This window comes from Schistocerca serialis, chromosome 7 (genome assembly GCF_023864345.2).
Source record: "Schistocerca serialis cubense isolate TAMUIC-IGC-003099 chromosome 7, iqSchSeri2.2, whole genome shotgun sequence".
Classification (NCBI taxonomy): domain Eukaryota; kingdom Metazoa; phylum Arthropoda; class Insecta; order Orthoptera; family Acrididae; genus Schistocerca; species Schistocerca serialis.
In genome coordinates this window covers 298,612,241-298,624,439 of record NC_064644.1, presented here as the reverse complement: position 1 = coordinate 298,624,439, position 12,199 = coordinate 298,612,241, and the positions used below count along the sequence as shown (strand labels likewise).

General features: G+C 46.2%; 1 protein-coding gene and 1 pseudogene across 6 annotated transcripts in view; both read right to left on the bottom strand.

Moving 5' to 3' along the window:
* LOC126412521 (vascular endothelial growth factor receptor kdr-like) overlaps positions 1 to 12,199 on the bottom strand; it is an 864,770-nt gene that overhangs the window by 479,643 nt on the left and 372,928 nt on the right. The gene's annotated exons all lie outside the window — the stretch shown is intronic.
* Positions 1,435 to 1,552, bottom strand: LOC126413672 (5S ribosomal RNA; annotated as a pseudogene).

The window sequence follows — 12,199 nt, the reverse complement described above, 5'->3', positions numbered from 1 at the left end:
ATGTAGCACTATGAGCAATGGCCATAATCTAAATGTCCCTTACATGCAGTTCCATTTAAAGTGTTCCCTTGGAAACTGGTTGAGATGGCCTTACGCTCACTGCCATTAGCAATTCCTGTCTGGTTTTTGTCTGTCTATTATTGACAATGTGTGACATTCATTTCTGGTTCCTGTCAGTGAGGATCTTTTAAGGACCACTGTTTTTATGCCATGTTACATGACTATAAGTGTTAACTATTCCTTGCAGACACACTGGACAGTTTACACAGATACACCAATAAATCAGGTAACTTTATTCATGGTGTGGTCATCTGCACATCCAAATGAAACAGCTCCTTTTTGGCATGCTCCACACATGTAACTGTGCTCATTTTACAAAACTGACTGTCATGCACACAGCACTTCACAGTGTGGATAAGGAAACATGAACTTTCTTACATTACTCTCTGATGTTTATAAGGTGCTCTGTATTCAGTCAGTGCCATACAATGGTTTCTTTTTATTATGACATGTTCACTGCACAGGCATTATTGACAGCAATAATAATTGTTTTTATAACAACATTTCTATCATTAAGTATTGACAGATGAAAAAAAATAATGTTCTGGAAAATTTAAAAAACATGAAGGATTTTTGGAGATATTACATGTTTTTCGATGATTTTATAACTGCCATGGTATTAAGTTGAAGTTTGGCAAGAAACATGTAACTGAAGTATGAGACACAAAACACTTTCATTAGGTTAGGCTTCTCTGTTTAAAATTTGGATTGAGTAATTTCAGAAGAAACTGGTGAGATGAAATTTTTAGTAGCATCAGTTTAGATTACTTACCTTGTGGTTCTGACTTACAATGTTGAAATTCTAATACCTTATGAATTTGAGAAATTAACAATGTTGTGTGGCTGTTGACTATTGTATCAAATATTTTAGCCCCATCTTCTACTCAAGGAATGTCTGAGAGCATGCAGACATTTGTGTCATATACTTAAAATATTCTTTTACCTGGGCTTCACTAAGGAAAGTGCTGTATCCAGTGATTACAATGGAACATCAATTGTTTGCTCAGCAGAGCAGAGATGCATGCTCTGTACAGCACTGTAGGAGTGGGGCACTGCAAAAAGTACTACACCTCTTGCTGTTAACTAACATCAACCAGCAAACCACTGCCTATATCTACAGAGAAATGTAGGAACACACAAGGCAATATCAACCCTACACTTTATTCTAGAAGAGAGCACTCTGTCTTCAGGCCGCAAGTGGCCCATCCGGACCATCCGACAGCCTTGTGATCCTCGGCTGAGGATGTGGAAAGGAGGGGCATGTGGTCAGCACACCACTCTCCCAGTTGTTATGCTTTTTTTTGACTGGAGTCACTACTATTTTATTGAGTAGCTACTCAATTGGCATCACGAGGCTGAGTGCACCCTGAAAAATGGCAACAGCACATGACAGCTGGGAGGGTCACCCATCCAAGTGCTGGCCATACCCGACAGCACTTAACTTCGGTGATCTGACGGGAACCAGCGAATCCACCGCGGTAGGGCTGTTGCCCATCGTAGAAGAAAGGCAAACCTTATTTTATAATAGCACTTGTAGATTTAGAGAAAGCTTTTTATGGTATTGGCTGGACTATACTCTCTGAAATTGTGGAGGTAACAGGGATAAAATACATGGAGCAAAAGGTTATTTTGAACTTGCATAGAAATTAGACCGCAGTTGCAAAGAGTCGAAGAACTTGAAAGGGAAGCATTAGCTATGAACGGAATGAGATAGGGTTGTCAGAACAGTCCTGTGTTGTAGCCTATCCCCAATGTTATTCACTCTGTACACTGAGCACACAGCAGAGGGAACCAAGGAGAAATCTGGAACTGGAATTCATGTTCAGAGAGAAGAAGTAAAACCTTTGAGGTTTGCCAGTGACATTGTAGTTTTGTCAGAGATGGCAAGGGACATGGAAGAGCAGTTGAACAGAATGGACAGAATCTTGAAAAGAGCTTATAAGATGCACATCAATGAAAGGGCAAATCATGGGATCTCACCCTCACTCCAGTTGCAGTTGAAATTGGCAAGGATGTGACATTGGCAATCTGCCAACAGATATTTGAACATTTGGCCATGGTTGCAGTCTGGCTCTGGATAATGATGATGATGATGATGGTTGGTTTGTGGGGCACTGAACTGTGCGGTTATCAGCGCCCGTACAAATTCCCAACCGCCACTTTGATTAATGATGATGAAATGATGAGGACAACACAAACACCCAGTCATCTTGAGCCAGGTGAAAATCCCTGACCCTGCTGGGAATCGAACCTGGGACTCCGTTCTCGGGAAGCAAGAATGTGACTGCGAGACCACGAGCTGCAGACTCTGGCTCTGGAGCCACGTCAGGGAAAAGGTCTATGCACCGAGAAAATCCCATTCACTAAATGGAGCATTATATGGCTCCAACTGACATATAGTGAAAGGTAAGTGAATTGACTCCTCATGCTGCCTGAGGACACGAAATGCAGGCTGATAATTCTCAGATGCATAGGCTCAAGCATAGCACATAGCAAAATGTTCAGTGATAGCATTTGGGTAATTTTAGGCAACCCATTACTCATGGAGACACCAGGTAAATCTGTGATGGGCTAGTGTCCACAGAGGCATTGAACATAAGCCCAAACCTGTGAAGGAGGAGTACATGGTCCGCTGGTAGACACACACTGTTCCTAGCTTTCTTTCATGTTTCTGTCTTGTTACTAGGTGGTGGATCAAAACGTGGAGCTGTTTGAAAACAACGAGGTGCTCCATTGATGGATGTCACTTATGGCATTGGAGAACCTGTCTGTGATCTTTAATGGTCATGGTGATTTTGGAAGTCCACCAGGATATTATTGTCTGATGCGGGGGATCCTGAGGAATAGGAGATCGCTAAGTGTGCTACCAATAGAATGGCTCCAGCTGTGTTTCACAGAGAGGAGGGAAATGACTACACGTCAGTCCCAATGAACAGAACAGGAGACAGCTAAAACCAGGCACGTGGAAAAAGGGCTAAAAAAATATCATACAAAACCGGTGGTCCAAAACTAAAAATTAAATGACTTTCACCATATTGCCTCAGTGGATAAAAAGTAAAATTCTGTCGAAAGCCCGCCCATCATTCGCTAAAACGGCTGATAAATCAAATGGCAAACCCAAGCTGGAATGTAAATGGTTAAAAAAGGGGCATTCCAGCAGGAAGTGGCAGACAGTTAAAATTTGGGCGCAATGCGTACAAAGTGGTGGGACAGCACCACTGAGAAAATGACGATGGCTAAAAAGGCAGCGCTCAATATGCAGCCAAGTTAAAATAATCTCCTCCCTGTGGGTGGGCTGAGAGGAGGTTGTCCAAGGCACCAGGAGAGGCTAAATAAGCCGAAGCTTATTCCTGTGAAGGGAGGAACATTAGTGATGCCAAAGGGACACCACCTCATGACAGACAGCAACACAGTGATCATCGGAGGGAATATAGGTACTCGCAGGATGAGGTATGAGGACTACAGCCTTGGCAGCAGTGTCAGCAGCCTCATTTCCTGGCAGACCGATATGACCAGGGACCCACAGAGACATGACATTAGTTCTACCAAGAGTGAGCAAGTGACAATTTTCCTGGACCCTCTGCACTAAGGGATGAGCAGTGTACAGCGCACAGAGACTTCGGAGGGCGCTGAGTGAGTCTGAGCAGAGGATACAATTGGGAATGCTGTGTCACCGGATGAACTCTGTGACTTGATACAAGGCGAAAAGCTTGGCTGTAAATATTGAGGAATGTGCCGGAAGCTGATGTCTAAAGACGGGGGTGTCAATGATGAAGGCACATCTGACCCCATGGTCAGGCCAAGAGCCATCAGTGTATACAAAGGTACTATCATGAAGTTCCATGGTCATGAAACTGAAGGCGATAGACCGAGACTGGAGTAGTGTCCTTAGGAAGCGAATGGAGGCTAAGGTTAACATGGGCCACTTCACGAAGCCAAGGTGGTGGAGGGTTCATACCCACTGGGAAGGTTGCAGGTACCGTGAAGTTATGCCACCATAGCAAGTACAAACACGGACTCCAGGAGGTAACGGAGAAGAGGGACAAGCCCCATACCGATGATCAAAGGAATCATTAAAGAAGGAGGCATAGGAGGGGTGGCCATGCATGACAGACAAAAGGCATGTGTACCTGCTGAGGAGAAAGTCACGGCGGTCGGACAGTGGTAGTTCAGCAGCTTCAGCATACAGACTCTCAACCAGGTTGGTGTAAAAGGCACCTGTGGCCAAACAGACACCATGATGATGGATAGTGTTGAGACAGCAAAAAAGGGATGGGCGTGCACATGAATAAACAAAGCACCAATAGGCGAGTTTTGAACGGACGAGGGACCGGTACAAACGGATGAGGGTGGTTCGATCGGCACCCCAGAAAATACCACTGAGGAGACGTAGGATATTAAGGGACCGCATACAGAAGGCTGCCAAGTAAGATACACGGGAGGACCAAGAGAGTTTCCTAGCGAGCAGGAACCCCAGGAATTTTGTAGTGTTAACGAACGGAAGGCAACAGGCCCAAGATGGAGAGATGGTGGGAGAAACTATTTGCTCTGCCAGAAATTCATACAGACGGTTTTGTCAGGGGAAAAGCGAAAGCCATTGTCGATGCTCCAGGCATGAAGACAATCAAGACAGCGCTGAAGACGCCGCTCAGTGAGACAGGTCCATGGAGAACTGCAATAGATGGCAAAATCATCGACAAAAAGGGAGCTGAAGATGCGCGGTGGGAGACAGGCCATTATAGGGTTAATGGTGATGGCAAGGAGGATGACGCTCAGGATGGAACCCTGAGGCATACCATTTTCTGGATAAAGGTGTCCAACAAGGTAGAACCCACACACACCTTGAAAACTTGGTCTCAAAAAAAATGCTTGAAGAAAACAGGGCAGGCTCGCACAGAAGCCCCACATGTAAAGAGTCTGGAAGATACCAGTTCTCCAGCAGGTGTCGTAGGCCTTCTCCAAATTGAAAAACACAACCACAGTCTGGGATTTCGACAGAAAACCATTCATGACATGGGTGGACAAAGTAAAGAGATGGTCAGCTGCAGAATGCCACACTCTAAATCCACACTGTGCATTTGTTAGTAAACGGCGAGACTCGAGTCACCACACCAGCCGGGCATGAATCGTAAGTTCCATCACCTTGCAAACGCACCAGGTATGAGAGATGGGGTGGTAGCTAGAAGGAAGGCTTTTGTCCTTACTGGGCTTAGGTACGGGTATGACCGTGGCTTCATGCCAGCGTTCAGGAAATGTTCCCTCAGACCAGATGCAGTTGTACATGTTAAGCAGAAAATGCTTGCCCAAAAGAGAGAGGTGCTGCAACATCTGAATGTGGATGGTGTCTGATCCTGGGGCGGAGGATCAGTTTGAGCTGAGAGCATGATCTAGCTCCTTCATAGTAAAGGCGGCATTGTAGCACTCATGATTCTGAGAAGAGAAGGGTATCGCCCAAGCCTCCTCCACCTGTTTCCAATGGATGAAGGCAGGGTGATAGTGGGAGGAGCTCGGATCATCCACAAATGGCTGGGGAATGGATCTTGATTCCAGAGAGCTGTCAGAGCCCACACGACAGAGGAAGGTGTGGAACTGTTACAAGAACTAGTGAATGAAATCCAGCTAGCTCTTTGCTATCCCCAAGAACTCGACAACACCTTGCACGCATCTATTTATAATGAATGCAGTTTTCCAGCATAGGGTGGCAGTTAAAAATGCAGAGAGCACGTCTCCATGCGTGAATTTAGTCACGGCATGCCTCAGTCCACCAAGGGACTGGGACACGACGTGGTAAAAAGGAAGTGCGAGGAATGGAACATTCTGCAGCAGTAAGGATAAGGTTGGTGAGATAGTCCACCTGGTCATCACAGCTGGGGAAATCTTGTTCTTCGAAGGTCGCTAGGGAGGAGTAAGTCTGCCAGTCAGCCTTAGTAATCTGCCATTTGGGCATGCATACGGATGGGGTAGGAGTCAGCAGACGGAGAACACATGGGAAATAGTTGCTTGAGTAGACGTCAAAAAGAAAGGACCACTCAAGACGATGTGCAAGCTGGGAAGTGCAAAAGGATGGGTTCAAATGCGAACAGGTGTGTGAGGAGTCGGAAAGGAAGTGGGTGCTCCAGTGTTAAGGCAGAACAGGTTAAGTTGGTTAAGAAGGTCAGCCAAGAGGGCACCTCTGACAGGTCCTGGGAGAACCCCAAATGGGATGATGTGCATTAAAGTCACCGAGTAGCAAAAACAGGGGTTGGGATGGGGGGGGGGGGGGGGGTAGCTGCCCAATAAACTGAAGAAAGTCTGTCCTGGTGACAGCGACTGACGGAGGGACATAAATGGTACAGAGGGAAAAAGTCAGGCAGTGAAGAAAAGGGCGAACTGTAACAGCTTGAAGACGGGTAGTCGGGAGATGGGTTGACTATGAAAGTCACCCTGTATGAGCAGCATAATGCCCCCATGAGATGGAATGCCAACCTCAGGGGGAAGGTCAAAACGAATCGGTAAGTAATGTGAAAGATCAAAGCAGTTGTGTGGGCATAATTTCGTTTCCTGAAGGCAGAGTACAAGGGGATACTGCAATGCCAAAACCAGTTGTAAATCTTCTTTGTGGGACCAAAAGCCACGAATGTTGCATTGGAGGACAGTCATGAGGAGGAAGAGATGAGGGATGTCAACTCAGCGGCCGCCGAGTGACAACCAGTGTAGAGTCGCTACTAGAAGGCACAGAAGCAGGAGGATCCTGTTCCATGGGGTCCTCAGAAGCATCGGCGTGCTTGTGCAGTCCATCTGTGGAGTCCAACACTGAAAAACGGTTGATGGTGTGCACCTGCGAGACAGAGGCCAGCCAGGCTAAGGGACCACGTGGCGACACCGTCAAGCTGGATTTCGAGTTGGCGAAGGAGAAAACCGTTTCTCTTTAGTGGACTTCTTTGAGCTCTTCTGGTTAGAGGAAGACTTGGGTGTTGTGTGGCTGAAGGGATGGAGGAAGTCTTCACAGGAGTACTCCTTCTGACCTCTCCTGCATGCTGGTTGTTTTGTGGGTGGCTTTGCCCCTTGTGTCGAGAGGTTAATGGTTTGTTGCACAGCAGGATGGGGGGATGATGATGCTACCTTTTTTTTTGTTGAGATTTCACAACCTCAGAGCCGAATTTGAGGTCATGTCTGTGTGGCCACATCCTTCATGGAGCAAGGGGTAACAAGAACAGAACTATAGGTGCCAGACGGGAGAACACAGAGTTTGCGACTAGCCAGTAACTTGCGATCTACTGGGTAAGGCACTTTTTCCTTCACCCAAATCTCTTGAACAGCCCGCTCATCTAGATACACGGGAAAATCCCGAGAGGAGGCGGCATGGTGGCATACAGTTCATTCGGCAGGGAGAAGGAGGTGGACATTCACCCTCGTGTGCATCCCTGCCACAGTGCATCAGATTCAGAATGTACGGACTGTGATAATTTCGTAGCCTGCTTTGATCTTAGACAGCAGCACCACCATATCAAAGGTGAGGAAAAGAGTGTGGGTGGGCACCAAGGAGGAATAGACCTTTTTCATTACACGATGGACAGCAATGACATCCTGATCAGAGAGGTGAAATTGTATTTCAGCCTCAGTTAGACCATCAAGCAGCCTGGTGTAAATTACACCACCGGAAGAATTCAAAATTCTATGTGCCTCGACACAAACAGGGTAGCCATGGAGAAGCGAGGCAGCAAGCAGTTGTTGTGTTTGAGAATCAGAAGCCATCTGCAAAAGCAGAGCGCCATTCCATAGATGAGTGCAGGATTTCACAGGGCCAGCAATTGCATCAACACCTTTCTGGATAATAAATGGATTGACAATGGCAAAAGACTGACAGTCTTCAGTACGTGACACCACAAGGAACCATTTTGCAGCAGGAACGGTCTTCAAATCAGTAGCCTCATTACGTATATGTTTCGTAGACATCAATGGGGACTACGATTGACTCATCGTGAGGTAATCCCCCATTGTTGCCAGTGTCTCTGATGGTGCGCTCCTTCTGACTGGGGGCCCCTTCACAAGGATGTGCACCCTCCTTAGGTGATTGTTCACACCTCAGGTCATACCTCCCGAACACTTGATGGAGGTACCAATCGGCAATTTGGGAATATTACAGCTCAGGCAGTCACCCCTCCCTGGGCCTGGCCTGTACCAGGGGGTATGCAGGAACCCTACCTGTTGACCCGGGGATGGGACTTATGCATTATCCAATCACCTGTTACACTTCAGACGCATGGGGTGGCCTTCAGGAGTGCACAGGGAGGAAGAACAAAAAAAAAGATCCTCAAACACCAAAGCAGAGGAACGAGAGGAGGGAAACACAGAAAGGAAAATGGAGCCAAAAACAAAGTTGAGACTGTTCACACATCAGCAACAGAATGCAGAACATTCCCAATAATGCCCCAGACATGTTCCCCAAGGGAGGGGAAAATGTATAGCAAGACGATAAAGATGTAGCATGGAAGGAAAAAAGTGCTGCAAGGGCTGGGGCCTTGTGGTAGCCAAGCACAAACCTGCCAAAGAGTGGTGAGCCCCTTGTGGGGCTCCAGTTGTGTGCTGACAGTCACATCGGTACCTGCACATGTTGGGATGCTTATGGTGAAAACAGAGGCAAAGGCATCCCAGTCAGCATTGTCAAGAACCCATCCACTTTGAAAACCAGGCAAGTGATACTGAGGATGAAACAAGACAATCAAAAAATGATCACTGTCACACAAATAACGGAGCAGTTCTAGGTGCTTCAGTCGGGAACCGTGCTGCTGCTATGGTCACAGGTTCGAATCCCGCCTCAGGCATGGATGTGTGTGATGTCCCTAGGTTAGTTAGGTTTAAGTAGTTCTAAGTCTAGGGGACTGATGACCTCCGATGTTAAGTCCCATAGTGCTCAGAGCCATTTGAACTATTTGTCACACAAATCATAATGGACTCTCCAATGGATAGAGGGGAGAAGACCAGGGCTGTCAGTGGGAAGATCAATGGCTGACACTACACTTATGTGTGTGGAGTCGCCAGCACTCCAGAGACAGAGATTAATCTCTACAAACAAAGTTCTGATAACCAGTGGTCCTAGTTCCATCCCACAAAGGGTCATGGGCATTGAAGTGACCCCAAATCAGGAAGGGTGGGGGAGCTGAGAAATCAGGGTAGACAATACGTTCTGAGACACTTCACCATTCGGAGGTGTATACACATTACAGATAGTAAAATCCAGAGGCATCCTCACATGAACAGCGTCAGCCTCAAAGGGCATATCAAGTGGCAAGTGTTCACTGTGGCTGGCTCTGAGCACTATGGGACTTAACATCTATGGTCATCAGTCCCCCCGAACTGAGAACTACTTAAACCTAACTAACCTAAGGACATCACACAACATCCAGTCATCACGAGGCAGAGAAAATCCCTGACCCCACCGGGAATCGAACCCGGGAACCTGGTCATGGGAAGCGAGAACGCTACCGCACGACCATGAGCTGCGGACAGTGTTCACTGTAGATGGAGTCCAGAACGTATATGCAAACTCCACCTGAAGCTCTGTCATAGTCAGCTTTATTCTTAAAATAGACTCAATAGCCATGGAAGGAATGCGTTAGCAATACTGGAAACCAAGTTTCCTGGAGGGCAATGCAGCAAGCAGAGGAAACACATAAGAGATGTTGAAGCTCAGCTAGATGGTGGAAAAAAAATCGCTACAGTTCCACTAGAGGGTCATTGATATGAGTATCTTGTGGGGGAGTGAAGGGACCTTGGTGGCATGTCATGCCCCACAGTTGTCTGCTGCCACTGCTCACAACGATATAGCATAAATACATAACAGTTCTGAAGCAGGTTCTGTGTGTGTGTGTGGGGGGCGGGGGGGGGGGGGGGAGGGGTATACAGCGCCATAGGGACCATCAGGACCTCTGTCTCAGGTACAGTGTTGGAACAAGGGACATGGTGACACTGGAACTTACTTCATGTTGGAGGTCTCCTTTTTGTCCCTCTTCTTCCTGCTACAGTTTCAGGGGCAGAGGAGGAATGTGAAGCCTCATAACCAGCAACCTATGGCTCTTTCAGCCACTGGCTGGTATCCAATAGCAGTTCAGCAGAATGCTGGGAAGAAAGTGTTCTGAAGGACCTCTTCCTGGAGAGAGACACCAGAGGAGAGTGTTGTTTCTCCAGCTGAAGGTTGGTGATCAACATTGCTGGTGGATCGGGAGTCAATGATATCAAAGTGGATGTGGGGGAAACAATATGAGAAGGGCTCACAATCCTCATGGGAATGGGTGTAGTTGAGTGACCCCAAGGACCCAACGTAGAAGTCATGAAGGGTGAGGATGACATCATCGTATTCATAGCTAAGGTTAATTTAATGGTAATATTTATTCTTGATTGCTGATGAGTCTTGAAATCTTGGAGTTTCGTTTCTCTTTGGAAGAGAAGAGAGGAATCCAGTGAACAGGGAGAATGGTGCTCCCCACAGTTAACATGGATGGCGGAAAGGGCACATGTAAAGTTTGTAGGCAACTGATGTGCTCAGTCCATGCAGATGGTGTTAGCATTACAACCCAAAGACGTCTGCCCAAATTCCCATCATCTGAAGCACTGCATGGAAGAAGCATCATACTGTTTTAATAATACTGATAAAATATCATTTTTCAGATAATGCGTCACCTCCAAAGATGAAGATAAAAGCCCCAGTGTTAACCCTGTTGTTGTATGATCCTCATTGGACACAGCAAAGAAAATGCATATCCTGTCATGCCGAATTACATGTAACTTGTCATCGGTCTGTAAAAGAAAGTCACAATGGTAGATGACACCAAGATGATATTAAGATTGTTATGGGGTGTAATGGTTACAGGAATATTATATAGTTTGTCACATGTGAGCAGCACCTGCAACTGAGTGGGGGATGCTGTTTTCATCAGAACTGAACCACTTTCATTTTTCAAATAGCTGATACATCCCCAAATCTGTCCTCAAGATGTTCAACAAAGAATAATGGTTTTTTAGCCGTAAAGGACTCACTGTTGGTTCTAGAACAAGATAAGAATTGTGAGGAGTATGTATACCCTTGGCTCTTAGCCCCATATTTCTCCCATGGTGTAGCCAGGGAAGGAAACATTGTGGCATCATCTCTCTCCACATTCAAGTAATTCTTTTCTTCAGCAAAGACTCTTGGGACCAGGCAGTCACCAGTGGAAGAAAGTTTATGCCGCTTCATTGGCAAGTCATCCAGCTTGGCACCACCCACTCTGAATTCAGGCTCTCCCCATGGGTGCTGCCGAGCCACAGCAGTGGCAACCTGCCTGGTTAACTGTTGCCCAGAGTCCCATGCCCCAATAATGATGGGACATACTTTTTTGTATATGTGAGGAGTTCCAGCTCTGGCATCAATAGTGCAATCCCTACACAGTCAGGGAGCTACCACTGTGCAGGTACTTGATGAGCCCCCACATAATGGGGTGGCTAATGGGTTTGTTGGATATTGGACCAAAAAGGAAGTATGCAGATAGAAAGCCAGGAAAGGGGGGATGTGCACCACCTTGGGAGATCTTCACTTCACAATCCTCTCTTCTGTAGAAGTTGGAAGGGGAATGGTAGGTCAAACCTAACGAAGGGGACCACATAGTGAAGGATGAAAAGTTGTATAAAGCACTGGAACAGAAAAGAATGAGTGTCCAAAATGATAAGGCAAAACCAGACATGATCAGCACCAAGAGGACCATACAATGGAAGGGCAGTAAGAGCCAAAGGACATCAAAGTGAGGCATTAACTGAGGAAGGAGTCAGACAGGATTGTAGTTCAACCATGTTCATCAGTCTGTGCATTGAACAAGCAGTAAAGCAATCCAAAGAGAAATTTGGAAAGGAAATTATAGTTCAGGAAAAAGAAATAAACACTTTCAGGTTTACTGATGTTATTGTGATTTTGTCACAGATAGAAAATTATTCAGAAGAGTAATTGAATGGAATGGATAGTGTTTTGGATGTAAGTGTAACAAAAGTAATGGAAAAGAATCGAATTAAAAAGTATGATGAGTGAATGTATTTTGCTGTTTGGGTAGCTGACAATGGCAGGAGTAAAGAGAAAATGAAATACAGACTTGAATAGTAAGGAAAGCTTTTCTGGAGAGGAGACATAATGTAA